Raw genomic sequence first — 18,661 nt, 5'->3', positions numbered from 1 at the left:
TGATTTGAAGGTATACATTGTCCCCAAATGTGAAATAGTTATGGGTGAGGACAAAGTTCAGCCACCAGGTTTGCCATGACATTGTCAGGGATACTGTTCCTGACGGCTTGTAGTCCATCTTTGTGTAGAATGTTGGTGTAGAGGGCTTCTACATCCATAGTGGCTAGGATGGTGTTTTCAGGAAGATCACTGATGGATTGTAGTTTCCTCAGGAAGTCAGTGGTATCTCGAAGATAGCTGGGAGTGCTGGTAGCATAGGGCCTAAGGAGGGAGTCTACATAGCCATAGAATCCTGCCGTCAGGGTGCCAATGCCTGAGATGATGGGGCACCAGGATTTCCAGGTTTATGGATCTAGGGTAGCAGATTACCCCTGGTCGGGGTTCCAGGGGTGTGTCTGTGCGGATTTGTCCTTGTGCTTTTTCGGGAAGTTGCTTGAGCAGATGGTGTAGTTTCTTTTGGTAACCCTCAGTGGGATCAGAGGGTAATGGCTTATAGAAAGTGGTGTTGGAGAGCTGCCTAGCAGTCTCTTGTTCATATTCCGACTTATTCATGGTGATGACAGCGCCTCCTTTGTCAGCCTTTTTGATTATGATGTCAGAGTTGTTTCTGAGGCTGTGGATGGCATTGTGTTCTGCACGGCTGAGGTTATGGGGCAAGTGATGCTGCTTTTCCACAATTTCAGCCAGTGCACGTCGGCGGAAGCACTCTATGTAGAAGTCCAGTCTGTTTCGACCTTCAGGAGGAGTCCACCCAGAATCCTTCTTTTTGTAGTCTTAGTAGCAAGGTCTCTGTGGGTTAGTATGGATGTTATGGTTAGTAGAATGTTATGATGCATGCAGCTTGCTCTCTGTCCAGCTGTTTGGTGCACCCTCCTTCATAATAGAGCTCAGCTAATCAATCTTTTGCCATTGTTACTGGGGAGAGCCTTGCACAAAAACGTATCTTGCACAGTGCTAGGAATCATCCTCATCTATGGTGGTGTGCATTTCAATAGCTGAGAACCTGGTGCAGCTCCTGAGATTTCATCCTAGGCTATCAGCATTAGCATGCCCATTGAAGGTGACTGTTGCAGGTGGTCTCTATGGTAGGTGGGGTCATGCCACACCATAAATTCTATTTACACAAGATTCTTAGCAGCTGATAATGATCTGTGTAAATGTTTGTTAGTACAAGTAAGAACAAACAAAAGATACCATAGGCACATCAGATGACTGCATTATAAACATACACAACTGTCATCACGCTCTTAGCCACAAACATGTTTTACATGCTCTGTGAAATAGTGCATACCAGCAGTTTGTTTGCAATGTGTGATGCTGCAGTGAAAGATTCATAAATCGAGATATAACCTTACAGTTTTTCCTCATGAGACCTTTTGTAGATTTATTCTCCCATCTTTTTCAATGTGTGTGGTCTTTTCAATAGCATCTGTACAATTGGCTTTCCCACTAAACGAACAAAAACATTATATTTGTATTGTTAAAAACACAATATATAGTTTAAAAAGCAGTGTATTGTGGAGGTCTGAAATGGTATGAGAAAGGAATACAATGAATGCATATTTTACCAATGTCTGCATGTTCCACAATAAAGTCTAATTTACATAACCTGGAATGCCACAATTAATGTAAAATATTGGAAATGTGAGGGTTAGTGAACACTTTCCACATCTCAATAGATCAGAAACAAAGTTACTTGGAACAAAAGCTTTTAATAACTGTGGTACATTCAGAAATATCACTGTGTTCAGTGCTCTGGGGTTTGAATCAAATAACATGAATGTGCAGTGCTTTCAGGTTTGAACATTAGGCAGTAGCATCATATCTGACTTCTAACATGATGAGCTATTCTTTTATCTTGGTCCATCTCACAGGTTCCGTATGTATGTTTAGGCAATAGTCAGAAGTAACAGAATCTGGTACACAAGAATAAAGAAAAGCATTTGCTTGAATAATTTCATTTCTTTTAGCAACCAATGAATTTAAAAAACTAAGAATTGACAAATGAAAGGCTTAAACCTCAAGATAAGTATGAATTTATTTTCAAACTCACCATTTCAACCTCTTCTAATAATAAAAATGATTATAATAAATTAGACTGGAGCATTTTGTCTAGTGATACAAAATGGGCTTTCTGGAATATGCTATTTAAAATGTCTTCCTGACAAATTGTCTAATTTTTTATGGTACAATTTTAGATTATTTATTGCTGTTTCAAAATGGGTTCACATCATACATTTTCTTCATATTTTATGAGTGATCAAATTAGTTCAAGTAGAATTTTTAGAAAACAAAACTCTCTTTTAAATGATTAACTCTCTTCAGTATTGGTGCATGGCTGAGTTTGAATTTTAAAATAACTCAATTTATTCTTTAACTGTTTAGAACAGTCCTCAAGTTACATTTTCTAACATTTCTCCATTGGGCACATACACATGAAAGGAATAACATACATGCTAAATAAAGAAAAGATAGTATAATGAAATGCTGATAAAGTAAGTAAAAACAATTCCTGCATAACTTATTGACTGACCAGTCTGGTCTTGATTCAGCAAAGCATGAAAGTAAATACTTTAAGCACATGCTTAAATGCTTTGCTGGATTGGGACCTCTATTGCAAAAATAACTCAAGCATCTAAAATGAAATCACATTTTCAAGCTATCACTTGGTTCATGCAAGCCCATAGGCAGTTCTTGCATTTGACCCTTCATCATGAGATGCTGTGTGTTTATCTGACAGATCTTTCTCTAGTTTTCTGCAAATACTTTACAGAGCGTGCAGAGGTGCTACAGAACTTTTCAAATAGTTTTGCTGTTTGTTGCCATTGTTAAGAAAAAGTTAGCATATGTAACTCCATTTTGGTTTGGGGCCCACCATTGTCTAAAAGCAAGCACATCATGCACCAGGAAAAGTGTTTCATAAATGCTGCATTCCTGTAAAAATCCTCCCCCTCCCTTGTCTCCAGCTTGTTTTAACTCCCGGTTTCTGTTCTTTGTCTGTTCCTAACTCCCTGCCTCCTGGCCTTAATGTAGGCCTCCCATCCTAATAAAAAAAGTTACTAATGCATTGCTTTAAAACCATATAATGTAGTTAAAGTAATGGTTTAGTACAAAAAAATGTACTTAGCAAAAATAAATAATAAATAAAAAAAGGTTTGTCTATTGGCTAAAATTTCCAATGCACAAAGGCAACATGCTTTGCTAAAAAGTATATAATTTTTGTATAACCTGCATGCGGGGTCCCCTCCTAATTAGCAAGAAAGCACCACGCTCAAGCGTAATAAACTTAGTATTTTTGGAAACCCTGCAGTTGTGAACTTTCTTCGTGTGCCTCAACCTAGACTCAAACTGTGCGTGACCTGTCGGGTATAATTCTCAGCAGTTCCTGTGCGTGACCTGTCGGGTATAATTCGCAGCAGTTCCTGTGCGTGACCTGTCGGGTATAATTCGCAGCAGTTCCTGTGCGTGACCAATTAAATATAATTCGTAACACCGTATGGAAGCTATTACTAAAACGAACAAAGCAAAATTTTCCATGATACATTACTGCAAATTAAATTTAAAAATTCTTAGTAGATGATGGGTGGCATTTTTAAAGTGCCTAGAAAATCTCACTCTTATATGGAAAGAATAGTGTGTGCCTCCTTGTAGCAGGCTACGTCTGATATGAATACAAGATGGCAGCTATGTCCGGTAGACCCCTACAAATTTCAGGTTGTAGTACACAGAAAACAAAACTGTGGCAATTATATAGCATGCTTTTCATGTTTACCTCTTACACATTGTCCACAATACAGGTTTTGCAGAGTCTAAAATTATGTGAACACTGATGACATGATACAGGACAGAAGGTAGATGCCACTTTGCATAGATACCTGTATCTCCTTCCATGCCTGCTATATTGGGTGGATTTGGTAACCATGACATGGTCTGTTTGACATATGGGTCTATAAAAGAGTGGTGAATAGTTTTTGGTTACTAGAGTGAGGCCCAAAGTAACTCCCGTTTATGACGTGGCTGGGTTCTGCTCCAACCCTATATAGTTTGTCAGCACCTCTTCTCCTACCACCAGCTGCGTACTCTGCCCAGTGCTTGTTTTGCTGAGTGCACTGGAGAAACTTTCTCCGAGTCAAAATCCATTTTTTCCCCCCAAATACAAATTCAGCACTGCTTGCTTTTGTTTTTGAAACATACTGGGGTTGTCAATTCCCAGGGTTTTGTGGGTTGGTTGTTTTTATTAATCTGCTCCAGGGCTCTTTACCACCTTGGTACTTTTTTGATACCAATGCTCAACTCAAATTCATTCCTGCAACTCCAGGAAAAAATTGCCCAGGCTAAATGAAATTATTCTAAATGTTTATGAGCACACATTTTGTAGGCAACTGACAAATGTATTGGTAGTCTTCGCCTAGCACGTTCATCACATCATTATATATGTATAGATGGCCAATCAGGTAGAAGAGTTTTGATATTATTTAAGTTTTTTATTAACTAAATGTTTCTAGATGTAGAGGGAAACACTTCAAACAGTCATAGGTCAAAATACATTGCAAAAGTCTAATGAAGCAGATTAACATTACACACAAAAAACAGCGAGAAGGAAATTTCAGTATATACATGATCTACTGTGAAATGATAATGAAAAAAGGCTCCTGACTACACAGTGGTTCAATGTATTTAGAGAATTAAGTAGAGGCAAATATTCTCTATTACTTAGAGTCCCTAGTGGGGGAGGGGAGGGGAGGAAGTGGATGAGTTGGTGTCCCAAATACCTTTTTAGGTCCTCAATCACTTTGACCACCTGTATGGGATGGTAGCTCATTGGAAAAGTGCAAAAAATAAAATACAGATGGGTGAATCCCCATCCTTGGCTGATGCCTTGCCTGAGAGTTGCTGATTTTAACTGTATCACTGCTTAGGGTCTGTTTCACACCCTCTGTATTTATAGGGGCAGCAGTTAACAATATCATGCTGCTACACGGGGCATGTGCCTGTATAATCAATAAGGATGCCAAATGTGGTGGTTCTATGACTGGCTATGCTCAGCATAACCTTATCTGACACTTCTCAGATGATCAGGATAGTTTGCCCTCACTCCTTGGAACTTGCTCATCTTAGTGTTACTGGCCAACTGTCTGAAAATTAGTGGTGTTTGCCTGGAAACAAATTGAACTCTCACAACTGGTTTAACACCATTTTCTAAATTAACAGTAACTGTTTAAAAGTATCCCTTCATGCTACAGCACATTGGGAAAGCCCTTTAACAAGACTGAGTGTATTTCCTCTTACTTCTCTCTTTTCACTCAAATATTGCAAGCCTTTAGAAGTTTGTACTATATTAGACATTTCTTGAGCCAGTTGTCACATTTTCATTCAGGCACATTACTTAGTTTCCACACATGATTGAAACAAAGTTTATGTCTTGTAAAGTGCCTTTGGAATATATGATTGTATATAAAACTTTTAAAGTTAATGAATTAATAACCAAACCAAGCTGGCCTTTCTTTCCATCTGTGAGGTTGGTGTTGGATGCCAATTCCATCTCAAAAGCTTTTGTTTCTCATTAACAATTAACCTGTGAGACTGAGTGGGAAAAGAGTGATACTTCTATTTTCCTGTGTACTGTAATCTCTCACATGATCTGTTTTTATGAGCCTTTGTTTTTAACAGATATTATAAGAACAGTCATACTGGGTCAGACCAGAGGTCCATCTAGCTCAGTATCCTGTCTTCCAACAGTGGCCAGTGCCCCATAGGGCAATGAACAGAAAGGTAACAGAATGAACAGGTAATCATCAAGTGATCCATCTTGTCAAGCTTCCCAGCTTCTAGCAAACAGAGGCTAGGGACACCATCCCTGCCCACCCAGGCTAACGTCCATCAATGGACGTTAATCCTCCAGTAGGATTTGACTTCCAATTTTTAAAGGATGCATTTTTGCCTCTAACCTCCTCTTTTACGCAGGTGTTTAGCTGTGGTGGCATTTCTATGATCCTCTTACTGTTTTTTTATAATTTGGGGTATACATTTAGATTGAGCCTCTAGCATGGTGTTTTTAAATAGTCTCCGTGCAGCTTGCAGGCATTTCACTTTTAATTCCCATTTTTAACGTGCTTCCTCATTTTGAGTAGTTCCTCTTTTTGAAGTTAAATGCTCCTGTGGTGGGTTTCTTTGGCATTTCCCCACCCCACCCCACCCCACACAAAAGCCATTAAATTTAATCACATTATGGTCGCTATTACTGAGCTGTTCAGCCATATTCACTTGTGTGTGTCCTCCGGGATCCTCCCGGCACGAGGCACCAGTCCTCTCCTGCCTGCCCTCCCAGAGCAAGGCTGTGATTGCAAAGGTGGTTTGGGATTCTGGAGGGGGGCTCAAATGGAGGCTACTTAAAGGAGCCTCGTTTCTCAGAGGCTGGTTGCTCAGAACCTCCTGGAATCCAGTCCCCCTCAACCAGGCCCCCCAATAATAGGTAATACTTCCTTCCAGTCCTATGATTCTATGAAAATGAAGGTGGCTGAAACAGCCCAGACACTGCTGGCAATGATGGGGTCCTGCTCTGTGCTGGGGGTTCCAAGTGCTCAGATGGGGCTGGGTCCTGCAGGAGGCCCTCCATGCTGACATGGGGCACTCCTGGATCAGAGGGACCTGCCCAGGCAGGGTTGGGTGCAGGTTCAGAGCCAGGGGACACACAGCACTGATGCTGGCAGCTCTAGAGAGAGTGGACAGAGGAGGAATGCAAGATTGTGACTGGGCTGACGTGATTTCAAACTCCATCTCATGGGTAATGGGGACAGAAATACCTGTGATTCACCCCCAGCTCACCAGAGGGGCATAACATTCATTTCTATTAGTACAAAATCCTGGTCTCTAAGACCGGGCAAAAATACAAGCCATTTCTCTGTCTGCCCCTACCCCAACCCCTCCAGATCCACCTGACGTGCAGGAGCCTCCCCTTAAGTGACAGGCAAAGCTCAGAGAGTGCTGGGTTGGGCTTGGAGAGGGACCCAGAATTCTGGAGGTTGGTGCCAGAGCCCCTTGGGCCCGCATCGTGATTGGCACGCCCCTGGGAACTGGTTCCCTGCTGCATTTTGGTGCTCCCTGCCTGGGAGCAGACTGGGGCAGCATGTGAATGGACACCCTCACTGTGCTTTGCCTTTGACACACACCAGTCAACCTGCAGGGGTTGCCCCTGTGTACTGGACCAGCCTCCTCTCCATGCTACAGATGGAGAAACTGAGGCAAAGTGACAGAACTGGGGTTAGGGGTTGGTGCTCCTGGCACCCTGTCCTGTGCTGTGATCATTAGAGCATCCTTAGTTCAGGGTGGAGAGTCGAGCAGGAGTTTATATGATTCTTGGTAGGGATAGGGTCCTGGTTAGACATGGCCTTAGAGCTGACCCTGGGCATTCACACCTACTTAGGCCACCATATTCCAGATGAGTATATAACATATATATATTACAATCATACACACATAGATCCTCTGTCACACTAGGGCAGCACTCAACACAGGATGGGAACTAAGGTCATGTCAAGCCACTTTTGTGTCTTGTCAGTTCTGGAGCTGACTTGCATGTGCCCCTGCATAAAGTAGGGCAGCCTCTGGGCTGCTGTCAGTATCTCTGGTTGCCAGCAGCCCCCAATGGATTGTTTGAACATCCAGAAATTGGTGGAGTGTAAAAATTCCTTTTTTCTGGACACATATCCTATGCCAGAGACAAGGAGCTGCTACAGCGCCATATGCCATCAGAAGGTTCACATCAAGTGAGGAAACCCACATTGATTGTTCAGCCAGCTTTACTCTGTAGCAATTCAAAGCTATCTTTATAGGACCAAGAATCTGTTCCTAAGAATTTTCAGCAGAAAGTAGCTGGTAAATTTCAAATAACTGAAACATTCAAGAAAATCTTGATTTCTTCCCAGGTTGGCCAATACCATATATTTCAGATGACTAACACTAGGCATTTAGGGTGGTATTTAAAAAAGCATCTAGTGAATTATGAGCACAAGTCAATTGAAAGTCTGTTGGTTGGATTATGATCTCAAGCATGAGGCGTTATAGCCTTTGTGCATTTTTATCCTGTCTACTATAACTGCACATGTCCTTGTTGTTTGTATAGATGTCTAATGCTTTTTTTAAAAAAAAGCTTAATAAACTGTTTGCTTCAATAACATCTTGTAGCAGCAGGTTCCATAAATTAATTATGCATCAAATGTAAAAGTGTATTTTATTTTAGCATGGTTAAAATTTGTTAATTTTAATTTTATTGGGTGTCTTCCTGCTCACATATTATCAGAGAGGTTAAATACTAGTGTCTAACTGACCTTTCTCTATACCATTCATTCATATTTTAAGATATCTATATTATGTCACTTTTTATTTCTCTCCTCTTGATACTAAATACTCCTAATCTTTATCACTTTTTTCCCTGATATCAAAGTATTTCCATGTCTTTTTCCATTCTAGTTGCCCTTCTTAGGATTCCTTTTTTGAGTTCTGCTATATCTGACTTGAGATGAGTGTGTCTAGACTGGAACACCATATTCCAAATGAGTATGTATATTGCTTTATTTAAGAGCTTTACTATAATTTCAGTATTCTGTATCCCTTTTAAAAATGCACTTTAACATCCTGTTTGCTTTTTTGACCATCTCTGTGATTTGATCAGATGTTTTAATTGATCTGTCCACAGTGATGCCTATGTCTTGTTCCTGAATGGCCCAAGAGTGCATGCAAATCAGAATGTAGTTAATTGTAGCAGGAAGGGAGTGAAGGAAACAGCTGACACCCATTACATAAATGCTGAATGTCCACAGTTATTACTCAATAGGGGGCTGACCAGTGGTTTCAGTGTTGTTACTCCCACTTTACCCTTGTTTGAGAAGAGAATCAATATCTGGATGTCTGCTACACTATTGCATTACTCTAGGCTGACATTGGTATAACTCCACTGCTGTGAAAGAGCCAGATTGACTCTCAATTCAATGGAGCTATGTTGATTCACACCAGCAGAGGATCTGGCCTGGACGATTCACTGTCATGAAACTGGAACAACGCAGTGGTGACTCAGAATCAAGATTTTTAAGTTTTGATGATATCATTGATGCCAATAATGACAAGCATCTGTCAGCTGATTTTAAATGTAATTAATCCAAAAATTATTATTTCACTACCCACGACAGTGGCATTTGACCTCATTGATCATGAACTGTCTTCTTGGAAGCATTTTGTACTTTGCCTTATAAGAAGAATGAAAGGGTTGCTCTGAATTACAATTTCACTTTGACAACTTCTGTGGACTGTGAGTTCCCTAAGGTTATATTATATTTAGATGTTTCTCCTTGGTTCAGTTCACTTGCAACATAATAGCAGATCTGTTTCGAATTTCTTCTTCACTATTCAGGAGCTTATTTTCACTCTTGCTGATTATTCTGATTCTTTCTATTCTTGAATTTAATAGCCTTTTTATGCTAAAAACTAAAATTAAAACTTTGTTCACTGAACCAACAAGTCTGCACTAATTATAATTCTGTTTTCCTTTCCTTCTTATACAGGTCAGATGAGCCAATCAAACCTGAATCCCATGTCTGAAATCTTGGGTTTGACACTCCAAGTATTACACTGTGTGTGTGTGTGTATCCAGTTTACAACATGTGTCTGCAAGATATTTCTTTCACAACATAATATGTCAACCATGGTTGTGCATCCACATTTACCTTTCCTGTTTGCATATTGCACTCTGGAAAAAATCTGTATTACTATCCCATAATGCCTCAGCATGTATGGACTACCCAGAAGGCATGAATTCAAAGTATCACCAGAAGCAGCTGGGAGGGCAATACATTCTGGCAATGTACAGAGAGAACTGGAAAGAACTAGGGCCTGCTTACATACTAATTAAACAGTACTGGTTAGGAATCCCCTCTATACTAAAAAAAAAAAAAAAAAAAACCAGGATTACAAACTGGCAAAAAGGAAGAAAAACATGTACCAGCCTAGGCAAGTGGCAGGGAAAAAGCATTGTGAGCTTCCATGGTAACTGACCAAGTATTAAATAAAACAATCAAGGTTTTAGAGGTAAACTGATTTAGGGATTTGTATGGCACTGTAGTATCTAACTATTTGTTACTAAATAGTTCCAAAGTTGGTTTAAAATAGCTTTAGAGAATCTGAATAATATATTCAGATTGCATTTTGTCATCTTAAAAACACAGATTTAGGTCTACACTCTCCAAATTAGATTTGAAGGCACATATTTTTGATTTTCTAGCCCTAGGATTACCGCTGTTATTCAGCTCCTTCAGATAAATTGCTTTTTAGATTGCAACTGAACCCAAATGTACAAGTGGGTGGTCTGACTAATACCCAATGGAATTCATATGTTACACTAATTCATAAGTCTTTCCATTGGCCTCCTATGCAGCTTTGAATTAATGTTAATTAATGTCAGCCAGTGCACTTATCTGAATTTCCTGTTCCTTATACTCCCAGCCATGGCATGCATTTTCTTACAGTTGATATCCTAGAACTCAACATCAGTTCATTCAGAATTAAGCTTTGATTTGAGCATACCCAGGATAATTAATGATCATCTCAATGAAAGTCTTTCAATCTCCTAGAAATCTCATGAAGGACTGAAGTCATCCTTGGCAGAACAAGCTGATGATGGTCACTTTCTCAGTAGATTCTCCTGATTTGCAATAAATATACCCCCTTTTGTTTAGCAGCTCTTCTTTATTTTGAAGGTTGATGGCAACATTATTGGTTTATTACTTGGAATGCAGTGCATTCCAATAACAAAATATTACATTATTTGACTAATTTTCTTAAAGGTTCAAGGGGATTAAAAATGTGAACTCTTTGCTGTAATTTTTAAAAACCACAAGTGACCTCTCTGTCCTATTAATATTTCATGAGGCTATTAAAGCATCTTACCAAGAAGTGCAGAGGTGCCTCTTGCAGGCTCAAGAATTTCTGTCTTTATTGATGGCATTCCTTAAGATATTGTTGAGTTGTTCAGATCTGAATATGTTAGCTGAGCTGACGTATTTCAGGCTATAATGGCATTACCTTCGACAGAGGCATTCCACTTATAAAAATATGGACTCTGCCACTAAAAGTGGTATTTTCCAGGTACGCCTGTCCAAAGATGACATCAGTGTTCCCATTTACAATGACCTATTCCTTACTGTATCTTGCATCCCTACTGTTCCATACAATGAGTACTGCTGGCAAAGGCAAGCAGTAGAACAGATGCCAATTCTTCCATAGCCAATTCCTTTGTTGGCTTCACTCTCCACTATAATTCACCCTGTTATGGAAGAAAACAGCTGTCCTGTGATCAGGGTCTGGAAGCTTGCCATAGTAACACACTGAGTTAAAATGCCAATTTAGTACTAGGATTCAGTCGCATGACTATTGGTGAATGCATTGTATCGTATTCTTAAGGGGATAGAGCATAATTGATTTTTTTTAAATGATAATCCATGTCTGGAAAGTGTTCTGTGCTTGAAAATCTTTATTAAATGCACAGCTAATGCACTACTGACATTTTGCCTTTACAAAAGCCATTGCTTTTCAGTAAACTGAAACTTAAGATTCCTGCTGCAACTCCAATTCACACCCCACCAACACGTATGTAGTATTCTGTATTCCTATGCATAGTGTTAGGAGTTAGTTTCCTGCAATCATACACAGCCCTTGATCTATTAATGCAAGTCCCACTGATGGTAGTATATAGTTCTTAACCCACTAAGCCACTTTTGCTTTAAGAACTCTAAATTTCTATTTCTTGACTAGTCTGTACATATGTTGTTTGCAGTGTTGTTGTTGTAGTCATGTTGGTCCTAGGATATTAGAGAGACTTTGTGGGTGAAGTAACATCTTTTACTGGACCAACTTTTGCTGGTGAAAGAGACAAGTTTTCAAGCTACAAAGAGCTCTTCTGCAGGCCCAGACTGTCTCTCATCTCTTTTGCCAACAGAAGTTGGTCCAATAAAAGATATTACCACACCCACCCTGTCTCTCTAATTTGTACATAAATTCCCAGTCATAATGTTTTACTGCCAAATCTTGTTTGCAGGTGCTGGAGAATTATACATTGTGACTGAACAGTCAAATACACTTTGAACACACATGGTCCTGCATTAAGGCATACACACTGTAGGCCCATTACTAGGGCTCCCGCACCTGAAGTCATTTGTCTACGTCAGTATTTCAGCTTTCATTGAAAGAAAAAAATGTACCTTTCTAGACCTCATGGTTAGGATGAGAAATGATTCAAGGCCAACTAATGCAGTGATGTCTGACTGTGTCTGCTCCAACAGCCTGAGACAGTAGCTCAGAAGTGTAAATGATGCCAATGCATTTCAATTAATACCAAACCCTATTGTCTGGGAAACTCCACCAATACCACCCCAACAAAGGACTCTGTGTGCCAGGAGCCAGGAGGGGAAGAAAGTCCAGCAGGACCAGCTTGCTTGTCCATGTTTCTCCAGGACAAGAAACCCCTGTTATTATTCCTAGGAGGAGAAGAAGCCTCATGCGCAGGGCCCCACCAAATTCACATCCACGAAAAATGCATCACAGACTGAGAAATCTAGTCTCCCACCAAGAAATCTGGTCTTTTTTGTGCTTTTATCCTACACTATACAGATTTCACAGGGGAGACCAGCGTTTCTGAAACTGGGGGCCCTGACCCAAAAGGGAGTTGCAGGGGGGTTCCAAGGTTATTTTAGATGGTCACAGTATTGGCACACTTCCTTCAGAGCTGGGGGCCAGAGAGCAGCGGCTGTTGGCCAGGCGCCCAGCTCTGAAGGCAGCACCCCGCCAGCAGCATTACAGAAATAAGGGTAGTAATACCATACCATGCCATTATTACTTCTGCGCTGCTGCCTGCAGAGCTGGGCAGCCAGAGAGTGGCGGCTGCTGATGGAGGACCCAGCGCTGCAGGCAGCAGCATAGAAGTAAGATTGGCAATACCATACCAGGCCATGCTTATTTCTGTGCTGCTGCTGGCGGCAGCTCTGCCTTCGGAGCTGGGCTCCCATCCAGCAGCCGCTGCTCTCCAGCTGCCCAGCCCTGAAGGCAGCATCACCACCAGCAGCAGCGCAGAAGTAAGGGTCGCAGTACTGCAAGCCTCCCTACAATAACCTGGCAAAAAAAAAAAACCCACCCAACTCCCTTTTGGGTCCAGACCCCTACAATTACAACACTGTTAAATTTCAAATTTAAATGGCTGAAATCATTAAATTTACAATTTTTAAAATCCTCTGACTGTGAAATTGACCAAAATGGACCATGAATTTGGTAGGGCCCTACTCATGCTGTTCCTTACTGTGAGGTGGTCCCCATCTGCCATTGCCACTCCAACCAGGAGAGCTGGTCGGGAGCTGGGCTATAGGGACAGAGCCATGAGGGAGTCCCATGTAATTTGCCTAGGACCTCATACTGAATGTGTGTTTAGAGCCAGATACGGGCAATCTAGATTTATTTTTTCTGGAGCTGTGAGCATCAGGAAATTCCATGCCCCACAGAGTGCAAAATCGGAATTAGTAAATACAGGAAGCAGCAGAAGGGCAGCTAACACTGCTGAGCCCCACTGATGCGATCTTTAATGTGGTAGGTGATAACGGGTTACTCTCATTATGGATTTCACATTTTGCATTCTCTGTAAGGTACTCCCAGGTGTATAGCCCAAAACCACAAAACCTCAGCTGACAGGGGGAACCTAATTATCACCTTGTCAAAGAAACATGGCAGATGGGAATTTAGACGAATGTCTAAGAGAAGGATTGGAAAAATTACGAGGGATGTAGTTTATACTGTGTTTCAGTGTAGAGTATTCCACCTACACACACACATTCATCCGTGCAAATATATGGGCATCAGACCTTGAGTTGTTGAAAGATTAGTGAAATATAACAACTTTGAAGGTATAAATAGAATACATTTTTATGCGATATCCAACTTCCTCTCCACCCAAAAATGCTCAAATATCTCAGTGTTAGACAGGATTTTACTATGCTTTCCATCAACCAAATGTCATTTCAGGACTGAGCAAATATAAGAAGCTAAAGTGAAAGGCTTTTGTTTCTGTTTTTACCTAAAGTTATATACACTTGGGGTTAGATTCAATTTGGGGATGAGAATGAAAGTACCTCTTCAACTATCACTGTTGCAATGCTACAGTAATCAGAATCTGAATTACCAATATTGTACTCAACAACATCAACATTAAGTTCAAATGTAAACTGTAAGTTCTTCAAGCTAGGCACCCAGCATCCATATTGTGAGCATCACAGAAGATATAAACAAGAAGAATATATCCTAATTCGGAACGTTGACTAAAACTAGCCATAAAGCTTTCTGATGTGAAATTAATTAAAGACTAAATAGTAAATTATTCAGTTTATCTCTTAAAAGTGCATGCAAGATTCAGATGTGCCAAATCCTATTGTAATACTTGTGTACCTCCAGAGTAGTTTCAATCACTTAAAATGGAAAAAAAGCAGAGAGCCAGCATAGCAGAGCTCTTGGCCACAATGTTTATCTGTATTTGAATATTTATTTATCTCTATTATGCAAGGACACATCTGTGCGATTAAGAGACTATTTACTTTCCAATTATTGTAAATAGCATTATAGGTTTGCTTAGTATGATCCAAATGTTTTGGTTCCCCCCCCTTTTAAATATCAGTTACTTTTCTTTACTCATATTTCTTTGGGCATGGAAGGCTGAGTTAATTATTTTTTAAAAGTTGCTGGGCATATATCTAATTAGTATGAGAAACGAAGATATTGAGATAGTTTGTGATACCCTAACTCAAAATTACCAGGTCTACTGGCATACTAATGTTCTTCTCACCATGACTAAGAGTGGAAGTACATGACCCTCAATGTAACTTAATAGGGAGATTTTTGTTTGTTATATTGCCATGAGTTTGAAAATATATATTTCAAAATATACATTTGTATGTGACTTGTATTGAAAAAGCGTTTGAAAGCAAAAAACTTTGATACAAAGACAGAATGCAACTACCAAAACAAGTATTAAGACTAATTGTAGTAAGCTTTTGTGCTGATAGTGTACTGAAGGTATCTGCCATCATTCTTAAATATACAATTGGGAATCTTTTTAAAAATAGTGAGCCCACAATGGGAACATACCAGGTTAGTCTTTAAGATTAAGTTTATTCCTAACAAATACCAATAGTGTCAATGAAGAAAAATAGCAATGCAATTTCTCACTGAAAAGCATTTCATGGTATGTTAGAATTTAACATTTTTTTCTAACAACTTTCACACTTAGATTATCCTGAAGTGCTTTACAAAGGAATTAGTTAGATATTGGTAAAGCAGAGCATGAGAAGGCAAACACAACAGCTATTAAGCACTCAGGAATAGCTCACACACTGCCTTGGAAATGCATTCTGTAAGGGACTGAGAATCTGCTCTAAGGTGCTGAGCCTCTTTAACAGAGTGGTGTTCTGAACAGCATCAACTCCCATAGTGGTGAACGGGAGTCGATGCTGTTCAGAACCATAATAAGCACTAGGAAGGATCAGACCCCCATGGACATTAGAACTTGTTTTATTGAAAGAGGGAATGTTGATTCAATTATTAAGCAATTTAATAGCATAATTAGAATTCCTCTGAGTCTGGTAATTTTTACAGATCATCAAAAAATATAACACAGAGCCATAAAAATAACCAACCCCACAAAATCCTCCTGGAATTCCCATTCATCTTTTATACTTTTATTATTTTAAAGTAGATCCTGTAATAACTCATTTTGAACCACGGAACTTAATTTATTTTTTTTTAAAAATACCCATACAAATAAATTGGGCATTTTCAATAGAAATATATACAGTACAGCTTATGCTCTAATACATCTGCTATTCTCTAAGATGCCACAAGTACTCCTGTTCTTTTTGCAGATACAAGCTAAAATGGCTGCTACTCTGAAACCATACATTTTAAAGTGCAGTTTCCTAAGATTTGTGTAATCTCTGTTTCTAGGATGAAAACACATAAATCCCTTTATCATCATCATCAATTCCTCGATTCGAGGATGATCTCTACCACATATTTACATATGGGTCCTGAGATGATTCAGGAGTCCGATCCTGGAACCACAGATTTGCCAGCAGAAGGTACAGATATTTCCTGGCAGGCCAGCTGCCTACTGAGAGAAAGTTCTTTCTTTTTCCTTCCTTCTCTCTCTTTTCAGCTTCTACAGCAAGGCGCTTCTCCTTGAAGTAGGCCACTGCCTGATGGAGGATGTGGTGCCATTGGGGTCAGTTTGTGGCTTGCTCCTCCCAACTTGTGATGTCCACATCAGTTTTCTTGAGATACGCTTCCAGTGTGTCTTTGTAGCATTTCCTCTGACCACCACAGGATCTCTGACCATGTGTGAGCTGGGAGTAGAGGACTTGTTTTCGGAGGCAAGAGTGTGGCATCCGCACACAATGTCCAGCCCAGCAGAGTTGGTGAATGAGGATCATTGCTTCAATGCTGGTGACCTTGGCTTCACTGAGGATGCTGGCATTAGTGCAGCAATCTTCCAACTTGATGCAAAGGATCTTCCAGAGAAATCATTGGTGGTACCTCTCCAGACTCTTAAGGTGCTGTTGATAGGTCACCCAGGTTTTGCATCCATAAAGGAGTGTAGGAATAACAATTGTCTTATAGGCCTGGATCTTTGTATCCTGCTGTAGATCATGGTCTATGAGAACACATTGGAGCAATTTTGTAAAGAAGGCACTTGCGCACTGGATCCTGTGCTGGATCTCACGGTTGATTTTTGCATTTTGAGAAAGTTGGCTACCAGGGTAGCAAAAGTGCTTGACTGTCTGCAAAGTCTGTCCTTCAATAGTGATTTGTGGTGAGTCATGTGCAAGTCCTGAAGCAGGTTGATAGAGCACTTTAGTTTTCTCAATATTGACTGACACACCTAGGCTGTACAAGAAAATCCAGTATGGACTGAAGGTAATTCTCAGTGTGCGCGAGGATGACACAGTCATTAGCATACTGAAGAGGATACGGGCAAGAATTTTCCCGGCTGTAGATAGCAAGGCAATGCCTCGATAATTTACACACTCTGACTTATCTCCTTTCTTAAAGATTGTAACAATGTTGACATTTCTCAGGTCTTCTGGAGTCTTCTCATTATACCACATATGAAGATGAAGAAAAAGTTTGTGGAGCTTCCTTATCAGTTCTTCACCTCCAAACTTGTAGACTTCAGCTGGTATGCCATCTGGCCCTGCTGCCTTGTTGTTCTTGGTTTGCATAATGGATCACGTTACTTCTTCAGGGGTTGGGGAGGGTCAACAAGAGATTCTCTTCCATGTCGTTGATTTATAGATTCAATAGTGGCATCAGATACAGTTGACTCACGGTTTAGGAGTAACTCAAAATGCTCCTTCCATCTGGCTTTCATGGTTTCACTGTCCTTAAAAATACATCAACCCATCTTAGGCTCAGACTGGTGTGGGACCATGGGAGCATGGACTGTAAATGGCCCTTATTGGCTGAAAAAAACTCTTCATGTCATGTTTATCAGCGTAAAGCTCAATCTCCTTGTCCTTTTCTTGCCACCACTTATTTTTCATGTAACGGATTTTCCTTTTGGCTGCAGCCTTGAGTTGCTTGTATGACTCTTTCTTCTGCTGGTGTAATATGTCATTTTTCCATATGCAATGAGCTTTTCTTTTCTGGTCGAACAGGCCCTGAATCTCAGCATCATTCTCACCAGACCAATCTTGGTGATGGTGGGTGACATAGCCAATGGACTCAGCACATGCCAAGAGAATGGCAGTCTTTATCCCTTTCAGAATTTTTCATTATCATTGTCAGCTGAAGGCACAGCGGCGAACCTCTCTTGGAGACACTGCTGAAGTTTCTCCTGAGTCACTATACCTTCAAGGGACTTGACGTTGAATTTCTTTTAGGCTGATTTTGCCTGCTTGCAATGCCTTCAGGCAATCTGAAATTTCATGATTGATCTAACAAGGTGATGGTCCGTCCACCAGTCATCGGTTCCATGCGTGGCCCTCATGATGTGGACATCCTTCCGATTTCAAGCTCTAACAATAACATAGTCAAGAAGGTGCCAATGCCTGGAAGGAGGGTGTCTCCAGGTGGTCTTATACTTCTCACTTTGTCTAAAGAGGGTATTTGTCAATAAGATTTATGTGCATCAATTAACATTAAGTATCATTTCGTCCTGCAGAATTGTAGTTTTCTCTTATCTGTGATAGGGTGAATTCAAAAAGTCTGGACACTATCAGAAGGTGGAGCAAACATAATGGGCTGGTGAGCTGGGAAAGACCAAGAGGACTTTAGACACATACTTGAGATCTATAGCCAGAGCCAGCCTTAGGGAAAATGGCACTCTGGGCTAACTTCCATTCTGGTGCTCCTGGCCCCCATGGGTTTGGCGTACCCCCGCATTATCCCTTGCCCCCATAGGCTCCCCACCATCCTTTCACCTCTAACCCCTGCACTGTGTCCGCTTTGCCACTAACACCACCCCTCCTTCACTCTAACCCTTATACTGTGCCCCCTTCACTCCTACCCCTGCACTTCCCTCCTGAGCCCCTAACCCCTGCACTGTGCCCTCTTCACCCTAACCCCTGCCCTCTCCTGCACT

The 18,661-nt window shown here is 40.6% G+C and overlaps 1 long non-coding RNA gene across 1 annotated transcript in view; it reads left to right on the top strand.

Moving 5' to 3' along the window:
- LOC122466212 overlaps nt 1-10,886 on the top strand; it is a 44,615-nt gene extending 33,729 nt beyond the window's left edge. The window contains exons 3-4 of the long non-coding RNA XR_006291565.1: nt 8,470-8,556; nt 9,558-10,886. This is a non-coding gene — a long non-coding RNA (uncharacterized LOC122466212). The remainder of the gene's footprint in view (nt 1-8,469; nt 8,557-9,557) is intronic.
- Nucleotides 10,887-18,661: the final 7,775 nt, after the last annotated feature.

This window comes from Chelonia mydas, chromosome 6 (genome assembly GCF_015237465.2).
Source record: "Chelonia mydas isolate rCheMyd1 chromosome 6, rCheMyd1.pri.v2, whole genome shotgun sequence".
NCBI lineage: Eukaryota > Metazoa > Chordata > Testudines > Cheloniidae > Chelonia > Chelonia mydas.
This window is presented reverse-complemented; position numbering and strand designations above follow the sequence as displayed.